This window comes from Lolium rigidum, chromosome 5, assembly GCF_022539505.1.
Source record: "Lolium rigidum isolate FL_2022 chromosome 5, APGP_CSIRO_Lrig_0.1, whole genome shotgun sequence".
Classification (NCBI taxonomy): domain Eukaryota; kingdom Viridiplantae; phylum Streptophyta; class Magnoliopsida; order Poales; family Poaceae; genus Lolium; species Lolium rigidum.
In genome coordinates, this window is record NC_061512.1 from 188,919,721 (window position 1) to 188,931,885 (window position 12,165).

General features: G+C 39.9%; 1 long non-coding RNA gene across 2 annotated transcripts; it reads left to right on the top strand.

The window, feature by feature from the left end:
- Positions 1 to 820: 820 nt before the first annotated feature.
- LOC124653951 lies at positions 821 to 4,811 on the top strand. Of its 2 annotated transcripts, none has more exons than XR_006988107.1 (6): positions 821 to 1,296; positions 1,796 to 1,882; positions 2,930 to 3,196; positions 3,336 to 3,444; positions 4,022 to 4,121; positions 4,773 to 4,811. It is a non-coding gene; the product is annotated as an uncharacterized LOC124653951 (long non-coding RNA). The 2 variants fall into 2 exon arrangements; XR_006988105.1 differs by having other exon boundaries at positions 4,028 to 4,121.
- Positions 4,812 to 12,165: the final 7,354 nt, after the last annotated feature.

The following is a 12,165-nucleotide window of genomic DNA, read 5'->3' on the forward strand; positions in this document are numbered from 1 at the left end:
ATCAATATGCACCCAGTTTGGGAAGAAGTCATGGTGTTAATGTCCTAAGAAATAACCGAATTATACGTTGTGCCGTTGTTATACGTTGTGCTCGATCAATCAATTTGCACCCTTTCTTTTTTCTTTGATAGAGCACGTCGGTGCATTCGAACATTTTAAGCCATTGAGATTTCAGTACGGTTGATAGTAGGTGCGAAATGATGTCTATTGCAGTCCTATTAAAAAGACAACAATCAGATGGGTTTTGAGAACAGAGGCGAGGCTAGATGGAACTTTGAGGGCCTCCAGTTTGATTGTGGCTTGCGATATCTATTTCTCTACGAGAAAGTACCACTTATATGGTTTTTTTATCGTTGTGCAATATCCTCACATGCTTTCCTTTTCTCCGGAGATTCTTTGAACTAACACCAGACTATTTCCAATGATTCGGGTATTGGCAGCGGCTGCTATTTTTTGGTATGCATTTCACCTCGGAGGGAAAAGTCCGTGGGGGTAGAGGGCTATAACATTTCACAAGTATTGCAATGGCACTTAACGAGTTTGTTACGGTTAGTAGTTTCAAGCTTGTCAGTGTACTTTTTATTCCGAATTTGTGAGATTGATTCCCTGCCAAATCTTATTACGACATTCAGTGTGTCCATAAAGATTTCTTTACCACATCCATCAAGCATTCTAAAACCATGAGGGAAGATGCACCATTTCTCCTTATTTTGATATGTTGACACTTTTCAATCACCTTCATGCTTCGATAGTAATTTGACGGTGTCTTCGATAGCACTTGTAGTGGTCTGCACTTTCTTAACAGAATTGATTTTTTTATTAACCGGGCAGTTGATGATGGCATCGTGCCACTTGAACATTGTTAAATCCTTACGGATCTACAAATAATAATGCTCCTACTGTTTTCCTGATTGTACTTCCTTTCCTACGAATTCTAGAAGATTGCTGCAAATTGGTTGTGAAAGCCAAACTGCTAGGTTGCTCTCATCCTATATTTGAATTCTGGATATATACATACTTCAGCAATATGTAATCTGAATGAATCCTTTTAAGTTTCATTTTATTGTTCAAGTTTTGGTTTAGCCATCGAGAGGTATTCACAGTTCGGTCATTCATGAATTCATTTTGCATCAGTGTGTTGATGAGCTAGCTACTTATCTATAATTACTTCCTATAAATGTTGCTAGCTTACCTGGCCATCTAGGGGGTCTGAAAGAGGCAAATCCATCGCGAGCGTCCATTGGCCAGGGAACAGTAAATTCATCTGCCCGCTTTTCATCACATCCGTCCGATGCAGTAATTTTCACACTTTTCTTGTACACAATGCAATTACGTACGCTGATTGAGTTTCTATCACATTGTTTGTTTGTCATAAAAATAAACTATTTTTTGGCCATCTCTCTCCATTTTATTCATGCACGTATAGTTTATTAGGGTTACATTGTGTAGATCCATGAATTTCTATCATACACGAAGTCATAAGTTGTGCAATATGTGTGCCTTATTCATGTGTAATAGTTGTTTAACTTCACTTGTATAAGTATGGGAAAGAGAAATAAGGTATTGCCATGTACTTAATTAACCTAGAAGCATGCTGATAGCTAATGAATCACGGGGAGTTACTTTAATACTTCACCCAGAAGATATTACTTGTTAATTATCTTCATAGTATACTTCAGCTCCCAAGTCCTAATTATTCCTTCAATAGGAATATTAGAAGGTTGCTGCAGATCGGTACTGAAATCCAGGCTGCCCGGTTTTGTTTGTTATTCATATGTTCATCTTGCTGATTTAGGTTTCTTAAGTTCAAGGGGATGGCCTGGTTGCTACAGATCGGTGCTGAAATCCTGGCAGCAAGACAAGGTGCAGATAGCAAGGATAGGTATTGTTTCTTACTCAGTTCATATATATGTTTTCTTTGTATGCTAGACGCAAATGCTTTTATATCAGCTCCTTTATTTCTTATAGAATCTAGCTCAATATGTAGGACCTGCAGATCATATCAGTATATATATACAACTTGGGCATATATCCCCGCCTTGAATATGAATTATATCCTGCTCTTTGCAAACCATTTCATTTTTCATTTGCCAAGTGAAATAGCATGTCTCGGTTCCATGGCTCTGACTTTGCCACTCCATGTATTATATGGATAAGGTCAATTGCTAATTAGTTGATGAATTAGTAGGTATAATATGTCATCTAATGCTTGATATTGCCGTTGTACTAATTAGGTGAGATGTTCAGTTACATTCACAAATATGTAATCCAAAAGAATCCTATTAAGTTTCATTTGGTTGTTCCAGTTTTGGTTAATGGCTTGCTGTATATTGACGGATAATTTTTCTCACCTTTGCTGCATACAACATCAGTAATTTTTTTATAAAAAAAACAACCGTCCACCTGCAGTATTTTGGATTTATTTAGCATACACCAGATGTACCATTGCAATCCTTTTAACATTATTTAGGTGCTAACTTGGGTCGGAGGATTTTGGTTTAGGCTGATGTGGAGGCAACAAAGTGTACGCGGAGATTTTGGTTTAGGCTGATGCGGAGGCAATATTTTCCTGCGAGAGCTTGCGTGATTTCAGTGTTGTCTGTGGCTTATTAATTCAATCCTAGAACTAGGAAATAATATACCAACAAGTAGTTTTTAATACTTTTTCTTAGGTAAAGACGCCGTTAATTTTCTCCATACTTCGATAGCTTGGTTAATAAGCAGCGTAGATATTTCCAAATTGTATCTGAACCTGATGATCACGATACTCTTTCTTAGTTGCTGGTACTTTTGTTTGGATGATGCATACATAACCTCTAATCTGTTTTATAGTCTAGCCTTTTGGATTCAGCAATAAATTGCATGTGAACCTGATGATCATTGATACCATATATTTGACTCATTTATTTCCTTCTCTCCTCATATTCAGGTTGTAGCAATTGTTATGCAGACTAGCCTGGAGTCTGGTTTTTGTACAGGTAGTGTCCATCCTGGTTCTGGTGATTTGATTTGGGCAACTCTTCAAGTTTGGTTCTCATATATTGGTCCTAAGAAAGTGAGACTGGTTTTTGTACAGGTAGTGTCCATCCTGGTTCTGGTGATTTGATTTGGGAAACTCTTCAAGTTTGGTTCTCATATATTGGTCCTAAGAAAGTGAGAATTCTTCACCTGACATTCTGCAATTGCTTTCAACCGGGTAATTAGTTCACATGGGATGTGCCATATCTCATCCCTTCCTTCTTTAATTTCCCTGTGTTTAGACTGATTGACTGTGTATACTATGTATGTTAGTTCCTTTATAATTCATGCCGTGATATTTTTTGTTGTTGTGACAGGTTACTTATAACAATAGTCTAATGTGGAAAAAAGCATAATCTGGGTTGGGCGGCAAAGCCTTGATATATGCTGGTTTATAATTTATTTTTCTACTATGTTACCTATAGGGTAAGCCCGATAATTTTTTTGCAGTACTGTGTTTAACTTCTGGAGAATTATATCTGAAGTAAATCATTTTAGCGAAATTATTTTAAGACCATAACCTCCCAATTTTCAGAACTGCGATTTTTTACTATTTTTTTGTCGGCTCGGTAGGTGGATCCATCAGACCATTTAAAACATGTTACCGTTAGTGTCCAGTATATAGAACTCCCTCCACCCATAGGAAAGGCTTGCTATCAAATTTGCCCACCTAGATTCAGTAAAGATGGGCATAGGTGTGTTCGTACTTGATACGTTTAGATGAGTGGGTACTGAAAATATGGAATGACATTCATCAGCTGTTATAATTAGAAGGATATACACTTCAGGCCCAACATTAAAGCAGCTTCAAAACCATTATATATGTGTGAAAACTGAAAATAGTATTACATTTCAGCTATAATGTATCTTGCAATAATGCACCCTGTACCATACCTAATGCACCACCCAATTTTGAACTTTACCCTTCACTTCTAGGACGTCAGTTTCTGTTCTTCTCCATTTTCCTGATGCCAACTTTTGTAGTGGCTGAGATTGTTTTTAGTTACAGAATTTGACCAGATTCTGGGAATTGTTCCCTGTGAAATCCCTGGCGGCAACGCCTGTACCGAAATAATATCTAGATGTGCTCCGTGCCACCATTGGTATGTGCTTCTGTCCTGAAACTAATAGATAACATAATGTACTGCATTTTTGTATACAGAGCTAAGTGCAAATATTGATTGACTTGTATAGTGTAGTCAATCTCACCGTATCTTTTAATGTATGCTAACATGCACTAGGAAACGTCACTTGTGTTCCACCTTTCATGCGTTCAATTTATTTTAATCCGCGGTGTTGTGCAAGTGCTATTAATAATCTGATGTTTCAAGTTATCTGTATTGGCTCATGTTATTTGAGCTTAATCTGCGGTGTTGTGCAAGTGCTATTAATAATATGATGTTTCAAGCTATATCTGATTCTGTTGTGCAAGCTGCCCTGTAGCATTAATCATTTATCAAACTCTGCCGACTGTGCAACTTAGAACTTAGAGCTTATATCTGGTGGAGAGTCTAGCTGCTGATATTATATTTGTGTTAGATGATATGTGACCTGAATGTATGATTTTTTCCTCCTAAAATATCTTACCGAACTGAATCCCAGAACACTTCCGTATTTAGTATGAATTCCTTGACTTTGCCTAGAGATTCATATAATTAGGTGTTCTTTTTTATATAATTTGTACACTGATATTCATTTCATATAGTTTGGAGTTTGTGTTAAAATTTTCATCTTATTATGATTTTAATATCCAGGTAATGAACCAAATGATCAATATGATCGCCACCTAAGATGAGTATGATGGCTGAACTGTACGTCACGATGATCAGATCGTTTCTCCACTACAACAGGACAGGTACTTCAGACATGTGGTATTAGTAACATACTGGTTCTTTTGTTCTTTCTTTATTCCTCGACTCTATCTACTGTATTTTGGTCTCCTTCATAGTAGTAGCATGGGTTCTAAGAAAACTATTGAATTGACTAAGAACTATATATATAGTACATGTCTGAAAGGGTACGTAATATGCAATGTCAACTCAGCTTTCTTTTTCACGAGAACATAATATGCGATGTCAAGATAGTTCTGAGATTTAGAGTTACAGGGTACAGATACGATGTGTTGTATTTGGGTACAGCATGCCACGTTTTGAGATCTTTTGTTTTTTGAGTTAGATTTCTTCTATGTTATGAAGCCGAAGCCTCATACTATCAGGATGTTTATCATTTCATTTTGTTAACTCTGATGGACTCTTGCACCGATAAGTTTCACAGCTTTGATTGCCTGCATATACTTTTGCTTGCACTTCATGAAATCAAATAGATTACAGAAGATGGCAGCGAAAGGGTGCAGCGGTTTGGAGTCTACAAGCCAGGGTACAATACAGTTCGAGAATGGAGGTATTTGTGGACCAAATTGCCAAGAACAAATCACAACGAGGTGGCAGTGATGATGCTTCTGGTAATGCGAAAACCCTGGCTGGAAAGACATGCAAGTAGTTTTGACCGTAAGAGTGCAACTTTGCAACAAGTTTTACAGGTAGACGCATGTGGGGTTTTGACTAGACATGGGTTTTGAGTGACTGGCTTTTAATTCTGTGGAGGTGGTTGTAATTGATCTTGTGATCACCCACTTACATCATAATGAAATGAAAAGAACCTTTTGGTTGCCTCTTCCTGAAAAAAAACTATGTTTGCCTTATCATGTGTGAACATTTTATTTATTTCAGTCCTTTGATCAACTTCTGCTTTCTTCACAAGGTACAAGACTGTAGTGTTATTAGCAAGCAATTTTATGTTCTTCAATCATGGCCTACATATTATGTTCAATGTGTGTATGCGTATGGCTTAGATATAAATCTCAATCATATATAACACCATGGGTACAATTTATGGTTGCAATTTTTCCTTTCTTTTGCAACTGTGACTTTTCCAAGAAAAAAAGACATCTGGAGAGTTGGATTTTCATCATTAATTTGGGCTAGAGGGAGTATTTTTTTTTTTAAAACCACTGCGAGCCTCCGTTACTAAAGAAATTAAATAACGTGCTAATACTTAATACTAAAATAAGCTAATACTTATGTTTAAATTTCGATTCGATTCTGCCATATATTCTTCACCTGTGTTGGTTAGCTTTTCATCGAAATTAAGATTATAGGCTTTATAGCAAATGAACCAAAAGGAGCTACCACTGCATTTACTAAACTGTTATGCTATTCGTGGAGCCTCTAGAATGTTTTGCTTTGGATTTCTTGCCAGATCTCGGCTTGAAGAGTTTCGCTTCAGGACTTTGGGTTGAGTTTTGTGTGCTATTTGGGAGGGGAGAACATTTTGTTCATTTGGCCCTGGCTGCCAATGTTTCTCGATTTTCTTGTTTGCTTTGGAGGTTTTTTTTTGTACCATTTGGTGTCAACTTCTCTGATTTTGTGCCAATGTCTCTTGTGTTCACTGTTTCGTTGAATATCAAAATAGCGTTCCTACATGTAGGAATAAATGCACAGGTGCACAGCTCACGCGCAGGGTGAAAATCTTGCAGAACAACTGAACAAAGTGGTGTTTTAGCTGATCGGTATCCTCTTGCCCATTAATTACTTTGACCAGTGAAATATGGTAAACTGGAACTTTTACTGCAAAATAATCCTAGATAGAATCAATCCGTACTAATGAAAATTTAAGCCAATCAGTTCATATCCTAGATGTTTTATGTACATGTTCAGAGGGATTATTTGGACGTTGCAAGAGGGATTATTTTCCTTTTGTAGTATTTTCCTTTCGTAGTATTTTCCTTTCGTAGTATTGTTCAGCTCAATTTTCAGCATTTTCCGCTTAATCTCTGCCATTTTTGGATCTTGGTAAGGTTTGGAGTGTATCAAACCTTTGCATTTATGGTAACCCTTTTAATTACTAAAAAATAATGGAGTTCTCCATTCTGTGAGTTTCTATTTTTATTTCCCCGTGTGTATTGGATCTTATTATTAGGTGCTTGTCTCCCTGTTTTCTAATTGCATTTTTTACAAGATATCATGTTCACTGAAGTCAGTAGTTTCAGTAGATGTCATTTTCAGAACCTGGTTTCATGTCTAGCTAGAGTGTTTGTCGGTGAGTGAATTGTCAACTGCATTTATATAGTAATCGGTGAATGAAGCTCATTGTATGGTGGCCGTGATGCATCGGCGAATTTCACCCGCTCTCTTTCTATTTGTAGCATAATGCTCGTGGCATGGCTGCCTTGATGCATTGGCGAATTGTGTTAATATGATATCCTTCTCTATTTTTCTATTCAATTTTGTATGCTCCTTGAATTTAGATATGTTGTTCTCTTAGTTTGAAGGTTAATTTGGTCGCATGAGTTATCTAATCTAGAAATATCTATGTAGGGATATTTGGTATGATTTGACTGTGGCATATTATGGATATCACAGATTATCCTTACCTTCACTACGACCCTATATTGGTCATTCAACACCACACTCCACAGTGCACCGCAATCCCCAGTAAATGCCCTTTGTATTTTCCAGTTAATATTCTTACACTGATTTCCCTTCATTTACATGATTACCTATGACCCTTAGATCTAAGGGTTAAGCATTCTCTGATATATGTGGACTGTACGTGTATTGTTTTTTTTAGTTAATGGGGTTTTTATTCCATGTTAAACGCATTTAGATTGTCATTTACCATCACCTCAAGAATAGCTTCAGGGACATGACCAACCTAGGTTACAGGGATTGCATATCATTAGCGTGTTTACAATGCTGAACTGTTTCAAATTAGTGAGCTTAGTCATGTTCTTACAGGCTTCCCAATCATTTAGATATATTACTTATATGTGTTTCTTTGTATTCAGATAGATATACATTGACCCCAGTAATGCTGAAATATTTTGGGTCAGAGAGCGGAGGACAACGACGACTGCCAGCGACCCGGGCCTCCGGATCTTCTCCGTCCACGATTTCCCGGGCGTCAGATCCGCGAGCTCCCATATATTTTCCTGGTATTTTTCTTTCTTTCTCCCGGCTCCTCAAGATTTGCCTGCTGCTGCTCAGATTTCCCAAACGTGAAGGGGTTTTCCTCAAGATTTTCTCAAGGAGTTTTCCTCAAGATTTGCCTACTATTGTTTCAGATTTTCTCACGGTTTGCCTCAAGATTTGTCTACTGCTTCTGTTTCAGATTTCCTCACGATTTGCCTCAAGATTTGCCTACTGTTGTTGTTTCAGATTTGGCAGAGCATTAGTTGAGAAAACACCTCGAAAGAAAAGGTACTATGCAATTACATTTATTTACCTCTCCTTGGTGTATTTACCTGCAATATGTATGGCAGTTGCAGCAGCTTGCTAATTAGTACCCACCAAAGGTAATTTACCTATTCATCTTTGAGGTCCTACTGGTTTTCGCAAGAGCCAACATTGTGAAATTGTTGTCTTGTGCCAAGGTCCATCTTCTTTGTGAGATTTGTCAAGTATAATCATGTAGAACATGTGTTTTTCGGGTACATGTTATGTGAGTCTGCAACTGGCTATTTCCCCTCTTTGTACTGCTATTTATTTAATTCTAGACATCTTGACTCATTCATGGTCGAATATTACTGACCAAAGTGGATAGCTCCCATTCTAAATGCAACAAATCTGACCAGAATGTTACTCCATCTCGTTAGTTTTTTCCCCTGAATAGCTGCCATGAGTACCTTTATCGCATTATTTTAAAACCATAATGAGATGGAGTATTACGTTGTAAGGTTCATTCATATAGGCTATGTTACATGCATGTTTATGTATTTAGGAATAGGAGACTTTATCTTCATTCCTCATATGCTTATTTTGTATGTGCAAGAAGGGCATGCTGGGCATGGAAGAAGCAAGATATTAGAGATGGGACACCAAGGAGAGGAAGGCAGGTCTCCAGAATAAAAAAAGACAGTTCCAAGAGGAAGGAAAGAAGGAAAGTCTGCGGCTTTGGCAGTATGGAGATGTTAAATCTGATGAGGAGCAGGTTTCAGGTGCAAGAAAAGCGGGAGGCCGTTGGTAGATGAGAGCAGATTACTCAAGACAGTGTTCATAGTGTAGTGAAAATGGTCATGATTACCTGTGACGTTTTGGACGCTCCTCGTCAGATTATATGAAGTGACAGGGCTACATTTACGCAGTTAGAACAAGCCAATGTTGAACGTTCTTAGTTTGAGCAGTATTTGCTACTCCATTCAGTTATTACATCTTTAGAGTGGAGAGCTAAACTACATTCTTTCGCCCTTACGATTAACAAGGTTGTTTCTCTGTGCACTATATTTTGTTGTTATGAGGCATTCAAATATTGAGAATTTCCAGTCAATTTAATTCAAGATTAGACTAGAATATACAAATAGAGTGACATGTACCTGGGCTGTGCACGTGACTTCTTATTTCGTTTTGCCCTTGTTAGTATATTTCAGTATAGTTTTTTCTATTTTTAAAAACCGGTTTGGTAACATACTATGTGTGATAAGGAGTAGACCGGTGGGGATTGAGCAAATTCTTAAAATTTGACTTTAATATATTTAATTTAGAGAACACACACATCCGTCCTCCTCTCTTCCCGCTCCACCAATTAATTCTTGGTTAGATCCCAGCAAATCTGCAGCGAGGGCGCGGCTTGTCTTGGCACTGCAGCTTCCTAGAGCGGCAGGCGCCTATGCGGCGTAGAGGCACTCAACGAGTGTCAGGCGCCACCAATGAGAATCAAGCTGGGCAGAGGACTAAGGAGAGATGATTGGGTCGCGTGGTTGAGACACGGTAGAACGAGGGATTGGGACCGGTGGAGTCAGTCCAAGGTGGCCGGGGAGAGAAATTGGCGAGCATAGCCGCAACACATTGGAGAATTGGGTGGGGGACAAGACGAGACCACTGGAGAAGAAAGAAGAAAGGGGAAGGTCAGTGACCAGTACACCGTCTGCAGACAATTGTGTGACGTGTTTATTCCTTTTAATTTTCAGATAAGAGACAAAACATGTAGACTCTTAGCAATTAGCTTATTTCAACCACAGTAAAGTGTGTGTAAAATTTTAGACGATAGCATGTGGATAGTATCCCGACTCTTTGGTCTTGATAAAATATTTACGTCTTAGTTTTATTTTTGAAGTCTTTGCTTCAGTTGAATGTGCGTGCATTGGTACGGCCTTTATTATTTATGTTGATTTATTTTTAGGGTTTTCAAACAACATCATGTGTTTTCTTAGTTTTTTTTTGAAATGTTGAGACTACCTTTTTTATATTTTGACCAAGATTAATGAGTTAGTCTTTTAATTTGGTCATATAGAACATGTATAGAAAAAGAAACACAACTTATTTGATTGTGTATAACCCATTTTCATTTTTTATTTCACTTTCTTTCCTCAAAATTATAGCAACCGCAGACCATGGAAAGCAAAACTTTTGGCTTAAGTATTGACGGTTGCGCCAAGTGACTTATTAGTTGGAAACAAAATAAAATATATTGTTGCAGATAAGTACATATGTCAAACAATCGTAATACTGAACGGCTATTGAGATAAGGCCCATGCTTCAGCAGTTCTACGTGCCCCGCGACGAGTGCTTCAACCACGTCAAGAAGGCCGACTTCACCTCCTACCTCCTTAAGGCAATCAGCGCCGGCATCCTCCCCCTCGCGACAAGATTGGGAGGAGACGAGCGTAGGCCGAAGGTCGGAGGCCCCACTTAAGGAGGTCGTCGAGGCGGCAGCAGCAGCAGCTGTGGCAGGGGCAGGGCATGCGGCGGCGGGCCGAGCGCGAGGTGCGGCAGGAGTTCCTGTTGTGGCTGCCTGCCGCGGCAGACAAACTGCCGGAATTCCTGCCGTGGCAGCCTGCCGCGGCAGAGAAAACGCCGAATTCTCTGCCGAGTCAGAGGACCCGGCTGGGCGAGGCGTTGTCGAGGCGGGGGCGCTCGAGGCCGGGGCGGGCGCACTTGGGGCCGGCACTAGGGTGCGCGGGGCTGGTGCAAGAGCTCGCGTTGGCGGCACGGGCAGCGTGCCGAAGAGGTCGTCGAGTCCGCGCAGCGCAGGAGGCGCAAGCGCGGATGACGAAGTTGCATGCTGAACAGGAAAAACCTTCTCATCAAAGACAACATGTCGCGAGACGAGTATTCTTCCAGTGACAGGGTTAAAGCAGCGGTAACTCCGATGGTTAGAGGGATACCCAAGAAAGACACATGCCATGGAACGAGCACTAAGCTTATGTGGAGCGGTGGACGCGATTTTAGGATAACAAAGACAACCGAAGACACGAAGATCAATGTATGAGGGAGGACGACCGTGGAGGCATGTGTACGGAACTTGGAACTTTATGGTTGTACTAGGACAACGATTAAGCAGGTATGTGGCAGTAGCCAGAGCGTCGGCCCAGAGAGGAGCTGGAATGTGAGCCTGGAACATAAGGGTGCGCATAGTATCATTAATGGTACAAATGGCACGCTCGGCTTTACCGTTCTGCTGGGAAGTGCATGGGCATAATAGTCGCAGGGCGGTGCCGTGGGTGGTGAGGAGATTATCAACAGTCTTGTTGAGGAACTCAGAACCGTTATTTGTCTAGAGGGAGCGAATAGTGACACCAAACTGCGTGCGCGTAAGCGATTTTTTTTCCAACAGTACGTGGGCAACTTATTAGTTGAGCAACTTATTAAAGCGGCGTCTATTCCTAGAAATTATTTCAAACTTATTAAAACGCCGTGCGTAGGTACACTTAAACATTGCGATGAGAGACAAATGTGCAAGTAACGAAATAAGAAATCGCAGCCACTTTCCGGTGATGGCAACTGCATTGCCCAAAGGAAAGTGGAAGAGACATCGAGAGCATTACCCAAATGAGAGTACAAGGGCCGTCGAGGGCGTTTCCTCCAACGAAACTCGCTGAATACTACTATAGCTCACCATGGGACGGCCATCGAAAGAGCTACACGCTCCCGAGCCTCCAGTATTGAAATAAACCAACGGTTACGATGAGCAACACGGTAACACGCCCCGTCGGATACTATTGTACTCGATGCAAGAGCTCTGCTCCAACCCTCGGTACTAAAATAAGCCAAACCCTATTGTTAGCCTCCGCCATTTGCGCGATAGCGCAACGGGTATTATTTGAAAGTTATTAAAACGTCGTGCATAGGTACACTTAAACATTGCGATGGA